The sequence below is a fragment of the Malania oleifera genome, unplaced genomic scaffold (assembly GCF_029873635.1).
Source record: "Malania oleifera isolate guangnan ecotype guangnan unplaced genomic scaffold, ASM2987363v1 ctg389, whole genome shotgun sequence".
Taxonomy (NCBI): domain Eukaryota; kingdom Viridiplantae; phylum Streptophyta; class Magnoliopsida; order Santalales; family Ximeniaceae; genus Malania; species Malania oleifera.
The window spans coordinates 30,039-42,573 of record NW_026651925.1 but is presented as its reverse complement, the minus strand read 5'-3'; positions in this window follow the sequence as shown (position 1 = coordinate 42,573).

The window sequence follows — 12,535 nt, the reverse complement described above, 5'->3', positions numbered from 1 at the left end:
TAAAATGATAATCTCAATCAAAAGGTATAGCAACAAAGATTTTTTAGCACTCAAGCAAATATCTCAAAATAAATTTCTCAAAGATAAGCACAAGAGATATTTTTGAAAATGATGTATAAAATATTTTAGCAATCAAAATACAATATGATCTCTTGAGTATTGCAATGAAAATGCAAAACTCAGAAGCTCTAAGAAGTTTTTCTATGGAAGGCTTATTTACAAAACCCCTTAGAAAAACTAGAAGCTTACTCTCTATGAAAAATAAATCTCAATCAGAACAAGCAAGAGAGAGTTTAAGCTTTATGAGATAAAACACAAGAATACTCTTACAAAGAAGTATTTGCAATATGAAAGAGTAAGAGGAGTAGTATATGGCTGGAATATGAGATTTTGAATTTTTTGAAAATCAGAGGGGTATATATAGAGTTCCCCAAAAATGTAACCGTTTAGGATAGGTAAGGTATTATTAGGATTGTTTAAAAAAATTTTAACACTATGAACCCTGTTTAAAAAGTTTAACTACGGTAAAAAAATTTTCCAACCCAAGAGCACCAATCGACCAGACTTGAAGTTCGATTGACCAAGTGACAAAGTTCGGTCGACCGAGCGAAATTTGAAAAGAAGGTTCGGTCGACTAGACTAGGGGTTCCAAGGTCATTTTTCCATTTTAGCGCAGTTTGGTCGACCGTGTGGATTTGTACTGAGTGGTTCGGTCGACCAAGTAGTTGGTCAAACACACATGGGAACTCAATTGACCAAGTGGTTAGCTTAAGTAATAGGTGTGGTCGACCATATGGTCAAACTATTAACCGGGAGAGAGTTCGATCGACCAGGTGACTTGAGCTGGGCAGGGTTCGGTCGACCGTGCCATGGTCAAACTATTGACCTAGTGACCGGTTCGGTTGATTGACAGATTTACATTATGAAAGTACGGCCGACCGAACATGCATTTTTAATGCATTTTGGTCCTATTCCCTATGTATATTAACCTTATTCATATAATGATTAATGTTTAAGACTATAGGGCATACTTTTATAAATTATAGACAGTCCTAAGGTCAGTCTAGGTCTTCTTTAGGACACCGAAAAAATCAAGTGTCAGTTGACCGAAGGGTGATCCCTAAGGTCTTTCTAAGGTCATGATTTTGTGTGTGGACCTAGAGTCGTTCTAAGGTCTTTGACCTTTGTAGTTCCTACATGCATGATAAGTATTAAATATTATAGACCTTTCCTACTTAAATATTACAGACCCAAATTAAATAATAATGAAATACAATAAAAATGATCTTCAGGGTCTTCAAGCTTTACTTCATGTGTCATTAGTGTATCTGCTAACATAAACCTTCACATGAACTAGATAGCCATTAAAAACTTGAGTATTTTTCATTATCAAAACTGGGATATGACCCATAGGGTCAACAGCGCCCTTGAGTCAAGCAGAAAACTTCCTCCACCTTTGCATTTCTGGTGGTGGCAGGAAAGTATCAGTCATAGAAGACCTATTTGAAATGACCCCAGGTCATCGCTATAGGTATTGTTCACTGTTCCTCCAACAGCTTCATCGCATGCCACCACCGTTCAGCTTCTCCAGCTAGTTTAAAGGTGGCAAATAGAACCTTCTGCTCCTTGATGCAATTCAACACTGTGAGTATCTTTTCCATCTCTTGCATCTATATTTTCAGCCTTAGTTGGATCAGTACCACCCTCCAAAGATGAATTTTTCATTTGGGTGAATTGATCAATTGTGCAACCCTAGTGCACAGGTGGGTAGCTCGATCCCTCGAAGTCCCATCTCATTTCTTCCCTAACTTGATGAGCTATTCTTCGTAACAGTCGAGAGGTGTCAATCTCTTCCCCGCTGGAAGCTCCCAATTCGCTTGCTCCTCCTTCATCCTCGCCTTTGCCTCTAGGATCCATCCCTGAATATAAATATACGACAGAGACAATTTAGAATCTCCACATCTTAACATATCTCTAACACAATCATAAAACATGAAACCAATTTAATATCCAAATCCTCAATTTAATATCCAATATCCAATTATCTACAATCATCTTAACTTTCAAACTCAAATTCCAAATTTTAGTTTTTCCGCTCAAAAACATCACCGTCGATGGATTTACCATGGTTTTCTAAAACCATCGACTGATTCAGAAAATCACAGAAGTCAGTTAAGGGATTTTTGCTTCCAGGCTACAAAACAAACTCAAACTTCTATCAACTCCGTAATCTACCCATTCCTACCCTTATTCAGCTCAAATCTATACTCTGGTATTGATCCTCCTAAAGAACGCAAGACCATTATGCTCTGATACCAAATGTAACGTCCCGGACGCACCATGTGGGGCCCAGAATGTTATGAGACCAACACGCATCTCTGATACCATTCATGCAATGAAAAATAATTTATATAACCTCAAAAAAAATACCAGATTTCTATATTCACATAAACAATCCCATAAAGTACAACAACATTCTCCATATACAAAACTTGACTAAATACATATCCTCTTTGATGTCTACTCACAAAAAACTAACCCCGCCCTGGAGCTATCTAAACTCGATTACTTGGAAAACCTGAAAAGATTAATAAATCGACGGGGTGAGACACCTCTCAATAGGGAAGAAATAATTTACAAAAGTGTGTGGCTAAAGTGTTTAATATATAATTAAAATAACCATACAATCGCATTTCACCACCAATAGCAGCCAAGATAACGCATTCAGATCATGCCATGGTCAACTTCTCTATCACCCAATCACATGTCATCACTCATAATTATTTCTCACTGGTAATTCTCGAGAATAGGGAATTCTACCCACCCATACAAGTAGATTCCCTCTGCTCTTATGCTAACATCAAGACACTTACCTTTCTCAGTAAGCCCTTGGGTTATATATCCAGGTAAAGTCTCCAAGAATAGAGAAGGTCACCCACTCATACAAGTGGCTTCCCTCTACCCTGGTATCCAAAAATAATTATCAGAGTACTAGCCTTCCCTAGCAAACCCTCGAGTGGAATAATCTAATTTACCATAAATACTTAATTAATTAAAGTCATACGCAACCAATAATAATCATTTCACAAATCTCCACACATATATGCATGCCACAAATAATCCACACAGGATAATCCACACAATCTCCAATAATATCCACACAGGGTCCATAAACATACAGAATACAATGTCCACACAAGACTCTAATCCAAACAAAATACGTGTCCACACAGGACTGGTCCACACAAGACTATCAACCATACAACATACATGTCCACATAGGACTATCATTCACACAGATTACGTGGTCTATAAAGGACAAACCAACACACATATTAAAGCACAAACAACCCTGTTCATGGTAAATAGGTTAATAGGCTCCTCATACCACTGCTAATGTTTACCCCCAGTATAAACGCCCATATAACGACCTCTTTATACCACTGCCAACCTTATATGATGGTTATACCAAGTATGATATAACAACCTCCTCATACCACTGCCAACGTTATATTGCAATTTACATGAACCACAACACAATTCAATAACAAATCCAACCATTCAAACACATCCACACAATTTCCACAATATACACAATCAACTAGTATTTTCAACCAACTAGAATTTGCAACCCAACAATATTTGCAATCACAATGATTCATCATTCCATAGTATTCACAACCATTTAATTAGCAAAGTTGGTTTCATGCCACATGGTTTTTCCCAATATAATATATAATCAAAACCATATTTTCATTTCCTACACCATTCAGTAGAATTTACCTAAATATATAAAATTTTATACCCAAAAATTATTCAATTAAAAATTAGTAAAAATCTGTTATAAAGTATTTCCCTTTACCTACTTCTTGAGATTCCTGCTTAAATCGAACAAAATGAGACCCTGAATTCAAAAAATTCCAACTTACTCAAATCTTAGAAAAATACCCATTTAATACTTCCTAGACTCCAAATAACAATATTCGTTAAGAAAATTCCAAAATAACTCACTTACCCTGATTTTGGGGTGTTTTCCCAAAACCCCAAATCAACGATCAGCTCCCACAGCTTTGTAGAGAACGATCCTACGAACCTCGTGGTGGTTCTAGATTGTCAAATCAGGTCAAATATAGCTCGAAATCGAAGAGAGAAGGTAGAGGAGCCACTATTAGAGAGAGAAATAGAAGGAAAATGAATTCTTCTGCTGAAAATCTAATTTTTTCCTATTTATAGGCAACTTGCGACGTGGCCTTGTCGACGAGACATCTAGACTCGTCGACGAGCCCAAGAACACTGCTCGTGGATGAACCAAGGAGCTCATCGATGAAATTTAGATATTCACAAACCTCTTTTGGTAAACCCTCATCGATGAGACATGCATACTCGATGATGAGGCTCAGAAGATCACTCATCAACGAGAAAATCCAGTTCATCGACGAGCCCTTGCTTATTACCCTTTAAAATTTCTTTTCCCCTTTCTTCTATTTTCCCCTTTTCCTTTTATCATCTTTCCTATTATTTTAAATAGTTAAAATTTTCTGGGTCATTATACAAGCATCCGAACTTCACATTCACCTTTTCCTGTTATGTCTGTTTGAGCGACCGAACCTATGGCTCGATCAACCGAAACTTTCGGGTTGGCCAAATTTTTACCACAGTTAATTAGGGTAAAACATGGTTAATTTCTTAAAAACATTTAAAACATTTGTACATTCAAGCATGGATTAAGCATTAAGAATTTTATACCAAGCAAGGATGCTTTTGTCCATTTGGAAGTAGATTTTAATTAATCTATAGCCAATGATTTCATATTTTAACCAATGAATATATGCATTAAGTTCAGATTGGTTATATACTTGGATTTACAGATTGGCTTGATTCTCAAATGATCTTAGTATACCGGTAGAATGATTATGCTAAGATTTGACATTTTAGGGATGAACCACTTCATAGGCCAATAGACATCACTACCCCTAAACCTAGAACCTAAGAGAAGCATTTATGTAACTCCAATTGGAATTCGTTCCTCCTTAAGTTCTAATGAGTTTCCTTTCTTTACAACCCATACCATTTTTCTATCTTTGAGTCTTGATGGGTTAGGACTAGGTGGTACTTTGACTCTCCAGACCTGTTTGCATTTTACACCTTTCCTTTTAAACGAGCAATCAAATTGTATGTGCCCATTCTTTTTACACAAGACACATGAGGTGTGAGTATACGAACTGGAGGAGGTACTAACATAATGTTCAGATTCTCTTACAAAGTACCCCATGTATAGGTTCTTCCTCTTCATATTTTCAATTCCATTAAACCCTATACCTCTCTTTGTCTAAGGTTATCTTTTGTGATCCTAAGAGCTTGTCAAGGTTTTCTTTGCCCCTAGAAAATGTATGGATGATCTTAGTTTGATCCTTAATTTTTCTTTCTAGGTCTTGAATTTTTAGATCTTTTAAACCCTTGCAAACACCTTGTAGTTTTATGAATTCTTTGGTTATGTTGTTTGCTCTACATTCAAGTTCTGCAATGAGAAGAACTTTATTATTATCATTTGAAATTTGAGATCTTAATGCATTCAACTCCTTTTCCAACTTTTCATTCTTGTTTACTAACTGTTTGATTTTCAAATCATTTTCCCTTTCAACAAGAACTTTTAACTCACATTCTTTCAAATATGCCTTATACTTAATTTTCAATGCAGTATATCTTTTGTTAGCTTTAACAAGTGACTTATGAATTCTAACATATTCAATTTGCAATTCTTCATAAGTAGACATGCTTTCACTACTAGAACTATCACATGAATTAGTATTGAATGCATCATTAGAATTATCACATGAATCATTATTAGGATTATTTAATGAAGTAGAAGGCGACAAATTTACCTCATCGTCGGTTAAAACTATAAAACACCGCTTTTCTCCTTCAAGATCCTTTGAACTTAGGTCACAAGGAGTGATAACCTTTTCTTGCTTAGTTGCTCCACATTTCTTTTCAAGTTCCTCCCATATCTCTTTAGCACTATTGCATGCTATAATTTTGCAAAGAATGTTAGAATCTAAAGCATACAGCAAGGTGTTTATAACATCAAAATTTATTTGCATTAAGTTCCTATCATTATCATTCATCTCAATTTCAGACTTAGGAACATCAACACAATCAATGACTTTTACTGGTATACTATCTCCTTGGGCAATAACGTTCTATAACCTCCAATTTAAGGCTTTACCAAATATAGTCATTCTAAATTTCCATACAGCGAAATTTTCACCGCAAAACACTAGAGGGTTCATAACAAACCTTCCCTCACAAGATGGGGATGCACCAACATAAACCATCATGATCTTTTTACAAACTAACGATTAAGTCTAGGTAGTAAGGCCCTGATACAAATTGTTGACTTTGGTGCAATCCCAAGAGGAAGGTGAATTGGAAATTAAAAATTTATCTCCTAGGTTCAACTAATCCAGCAATTGTATTACATAACCTAGGGGCAATCTAAGTATATATGAAATTGTAGATAGGATATATTAATCACATTTTAATACATACAATGCAATTCCAGTATTTCCCAATCAAACACAATACCGTGCCAATCAAATATGCAATATATTCAGCAAGGAAATTAAATCAAGCACAAAACAGAATATAATACAAGAAATGTAAACTTGACACTAGATATGATATCGCGGTTCGGCCAATCCTGCCAATGTCCCCGCCTTGGTTGACAAGTACAAGGATTTCACTACGGCTCACTTAACGGGTGGAGCGACACTTAATTCAAAACTTTACCAAGATAGTGCACCTAACTTTCCTAACCAGATCAAAGCCAGTCCGGGACTTTTACCAAGACAAGTCTCCCTCTTTAGGCCCACGTTTGGAATACAATAATCAATACAAATTTTTGCGTACAAATGAAGTGCATCTAATCAAGCAAATATGTACCACAATACAATCCAGATAAATATGCAAGTACAGATGATAGTAAATATTCTTAGTGCCAATAACGTATGCTAAGCACTCAATTTGATGAAAATTTATAATCAAGACCTAGAGTGTATTTCCAAACAATCTTTGAAACAAAGTATTGATGTAAATCAATCAACACAAGTTTCAAAGAGTTCCAACAAGTATATTCAAAATATCTCAGAAATGGTTTTCTCTAAAATAATAGCTCAAGAGATATTTGAAAATAAGTAAGCTTGTGAAAAATATTTTGCAAATCAAAAATCACAAGATTGATGAGTCTTGCAACAATGATGCAAAGACTCACTAGCTACAAAGGTTTTCCCAGACAAAGATTTATTAGTTAAATCGAAGGAAAAACCCTAGCTAAAACTCTCAATCAAAAACAATAATGCAATCAATAACAAGGAGAGTTTAAGCTACTAGAATCACTCAAAAACACTATTAGGGAGTTGGATTTATCAAAGCAATGACAAAAAGTGAGTATATGGGTTTGGTATAGAAAAAATATGCTCTAGGAAATTTAGAGGATTTTTGCTAATTGAAAATACTAAACACCCTTAATTTTTAGCAAATGAACCCATATATATAGAGAAGGCCAAAAATATAACTGTTTGGGACATACAGGGAATTATTATCTTTCACTGTACAAAATTAATTGCAAGTTCGAGCCACTACATATATTGTAACAACCCAAAAAATTTTAAATAATTTGAAATAATAAGGAAGATAGAAGGGAAGGAAGAATAAATTCGAAAAGGTGGTAGCAAGCATTCATCGACGAATAGACTTGTTAGCTTTGGTGCAATCCCAAGACTGGGGCTAAATTGGATTTTAAAATTTATCTCCTAGGTTAAACGAAATGCTCATATAATATAACCTAGGGTCTTTCTATGCAATTCCAATTGCACCAATAAATATAGTACTGAAATTTAAATTAAGCGCATCATTCGCACCAAAACATATACATCCGGTAAATATAAAGTGCGGAAATATAAATAAACACACGATATGGTATTGGGGTTCAGAAATATAAATTCCATTAAGGCTCACTTAAAGGTTGAGCGACACCGATTCTAACCAGGTCAATTAGCACAGGGCTGACCTTAACCTTTACAATTAGGTCAATCAGTGGGGTTGACCTCAACCTACACGCCTTAACAGGATGACGTACCTAGCTTTCCTAACCGAGTCTAAGCCAATCCGGGACTATTTCAAAGGACTAGTCTCCCTCTTCAGGCCCGTGCATAGAAATACAACAGATTTGAAAAGAAATCAAATGGTACAGTGATTGTGCTTTCGTGTAAAGTAGATATGTACCCAATACGCACAGTATAATCAATACACTACCAAGAGATAGGATTTGATAAGTTCAATGTAGTTTAAGTGTCTACTCTCAAATAATTATGTGAGCGATATAATTAGTGGTGAGAGTGCAAGTGATTGGATCTTTGTGTCAAATTAATATTTCAATCACAATGCACAAACAAAGATCACAAGCACACTTCAAATATCTCAACCAATATTTTTTGTCAATATAAACTACAAGAGATATTCAAATAATGGTTTGTAAAAATATTTATTTGATCTTTGTGATAAAATGATAATCTCAAAGAAAAGGTATATCAACAAAGATCTTCAGCTTGCAAGCAAATATCTCAAAATATTTCTCAAGGATAAATGCAAGAGATATTTGAAAAACGATTTCAAAAATATTTTTGCAACCAAAATGCAATATGAACTTTTGAGTATTTGCAATGAAAATGCAAAACTCAGAACCTCTAAGAAGTTTTTCTACAGAAGGTTTATTTATGAAACCCCTTAGAAAAACTAGAAGCTTACTCTCTATGAAATATAAATCTCAAATATAACAACCAAGAGAGAGTTTAAGCTTGGTGAGATAAGCACAAGAATACTCTTACAAAGAGGTATTTGCAATATGAATAAGTAAGAGTAGGAGTTTAAGGCTTGAATATGAAATATAGGCTTTTTGAGATTAAGAGGATATTGGCTAATTATATTTTCTAATCTCATACTAATTATTCCAAATGATGGGGTATAAATAGACAACCCCTAAAATATAACCGTTAAGGACACATATGGAATTATTAGGAAAGTTTTAATACAATTTAATTATTTTAACCTCATTTAAAAAAGTTAACCACGGTAAAAATATTGGGACAACCCGAGAGGTCCGATCGACTAGAACAAGTTCAGTTGACCGAAGTTCTTGAGGTTCGGTCGACCGGGCAAGAAATGAACTATATGGTTGGTCGACCGAGAATCAAGGTTCAGGGGCGATTTTCTCAGTTAGTGCGGTTCGGTTGACCAAGAGTATTTGAACTGCAAAGTTCGGTCGACCAGACAGTTGGAGTTCATTTTGGGCTTGGTTGACCAAGTGGTCAACAAGTTGACTAAGAGGGAGTTCGGTCAACCGGGCATAAATGAACCATATCAGTTCAGTTGATCAGATTGTGGTCAAACTGTTGACCTGGTCTGGGTTCAGTCGACCGACAACTTTTGAACTAACAAGTTCGGTTAGCCGGACTGTGGTCAAACTGTTGACTTGGTTTGGGTTCGGTCGACCAAGTGTATTTGTACATGGAAGTACAATCGACCGAATGCACCTATTTAGAGCATTTTAGTCCTGTTTAAGCATGCAAACACCCTATTCAAATGACCATTCATATATATGCATGAGTGAGTGTCCTAGGGTTATTTTTAGATTCCTTTTAGTTTGAGGGCACCGAAAAAATCTAGTGTCGGTCAACCGGGTGTTCCCTAAGGTCCATCTATGGTCTTGAGCTTATCGATCATACCATGCAGGTAAGGCATTAATTATTATAGACCATTTCCTATTTACTATTACAGACTCAGTATGATAAATATAAATTACAATGAATACACATTTTGATTCTTCGTTTTCTACAAATCCATGTGTGTGCACCATATGATACGTTCGATTGGTCTTGCACACAAACTCATCAAACCATTAAATGTTAGAGTATCTGTCATAATCAAAACAAGATATGCTCCATAGGGTCAACATCTCCCATTTTTTTATGATGACAAATACTTGCCTACTTCTCCCCCTTTCGGCAACAGTAAAAATGGCCTAAATAAATATTGAAGTATATATATAAATAATCATCTGAATACAGGAAATGTTTGGGAAAAGGTTTTTAGAAAATTCAGCAGCATGCCATTTGAAAATAGAACATTTTCTAAAAATTTCTGTAAACAAGTGACTTGATTGAGTAATATATATAGACACATTCAAAATATCTATAACAACTTACTCAAATAGTCCAGTATTCTTAAAACATGAAATAGAAGTACAACTTTCAATCATTCAAGAGATAGAATATCCATACAATGCAAAATGAATGACAAAGATAACTTCAGCACTTTAGCGCACAAACAATATAACTGGTCATTCAAGTGATTTAAATGACATGAAAAACAGAATTAGACCATAAATATGCACAAACCATTTTCAATTGACACATGTCATAAGACCCGTGAAATATTTGAGTTAAAAACACACGACATATGATACCAAAAAGAAGCTTTAAGCATAGACACAGTCTAACTAGTTCGTATGCATTTTTATGTGAAGTTATTAAACCAGTTATACAACTTTAAAACATGTATGTATATAATAGTAATAATGAGGTAAGAGAAAAAGTTTGAGTTTTGAAAATAGTTCTTGCCATAAAGTATTACAATAAATATATATATGTATATATGTACACATAAAAATATATATCCCCTTTTCAATGTTTGCAGAATAGTGCTGGGGGTGTGCTTATTGAAGAAGAAGCTTTAAAGATAATGCAAGCACAACTTTTCTGGTATATCGTTTAAGTACCAAATTAAGCATGACCAGAAAAACACAACCATTATGATCCTAAAGATTTAACAATCACATGCAAGATCATATAGTAAAGCACAAACAACTTATGGCAACGTAATGAACATCAGCTTAAGATTTTCACAAAGATTATTTTATTTAAGCACATGCCACACTATATTTAAAACATATCTAAGCCTCAAAAGTTTGTGAGCATAATATGATAGGCATTTTAATTTTAGATGCTCCCCCTATCAATTTGAATTATTGCTTAGATACTATAAATTACTTATACTTTGAAAGGGATTGATTTCATTGAAAATGCCAAAGTATAAGTGAGCACACAAACCATTTTTCAACAACTATACCTGATATCTATTAACAATATTTATCTCTAAACTGTATAGTCATCCCTATAGACAACAAGTTCATCGGAAATAGATATTAAGGCATTCTATGCAATTCATGACCCAAGAACATTTCATATCAAATCATAGATTTTTACGTGCAGGATATAATGTTCATGGATATCAAAAGAGCCTCAACATTTCAATAAACGATAATGATGCATATGAGTCCTATAAGCTCTTTCTATAGGGTAGGTGCTCAGCTCTCTAAGGCTTGATGATTATGCAAGGATAAATTTAATTTTCAATTAGTTTTCACTCGTCCTTTCAAAAATATTTTAACATTAATTTTATCACAATCATCTTTATCATATGGTTTTATATGGGAAAATCCTGGCGAAATTTCGGCAGTATGCTGTTTGTATATAGGACATTTTTCCCATAAAACTTGTACCTGATAGGTTCAAACAAGCAATTTATATTTCAGTTCAAGGCACATGAGAACCTATAATCCACTACCAGCATGCAATTCACATCAACTGCATCCGCCATGCAGGAGGCATTCTAAACTAAGCATGCAATCAAATAGTATAATCAACTGTCCATATAAAATGTAAACCATCCAACTAGATACTATGAACAATAAATAACCATGGATAGTTAGGAATTCAGTGCAATACTCATATGGACATTTAGGCATGAAATAAATATATGAGAGCATTTTAATTTATATAATCATGAAAGAATATATGCTCCCCCTGAGTTATGTTCTAATTCAATTTATGTCTTTTCTTAATTTTCAGGTTCTTTAGCCAAGTGTATTAAGATTTTCAATAATATATATCATGGCTTTGGATGCATTCAGCTTAGAGGACCAAATGGTCACAATAGATATTTCTTTAAGAGTTCTAAGTCTATATTTGCCTCTTTTTTTATGATTTACATTACGTGAGAGGCCCTAGGTTCAAATGGCTTTGAATGTTAAGGTTCGTGCATAGGTTTCTTTGAGTTTTGTTCTATCATCTAAATTGAAACCTATATTAATCATTTTAGCCATTTAACTTAATTCACAAAGTTGAAGCTCTAAAGGATTTGATTTAATGTTTGAGAGCTTATAAGAGAAATTTTGGATTGATACTCTTAAAAAATTAAAATTTAAGTTATGTTCAAAGAGTATTTATTATGAATGGATATGTTTCAAAATATTTGCATGGAAGAGGATATGTCCAAACCATTTAGACAAAGAGCAACTAGAAGTATATGAGTTTTTGAATACTGCTCTTTGGTGATTGAAAAGTATCCTTTAGATATGATCACACTTTTGGAGTAAGGATACGAACCAATGAGAGGTTGGATCTTTACCTGATGTGAT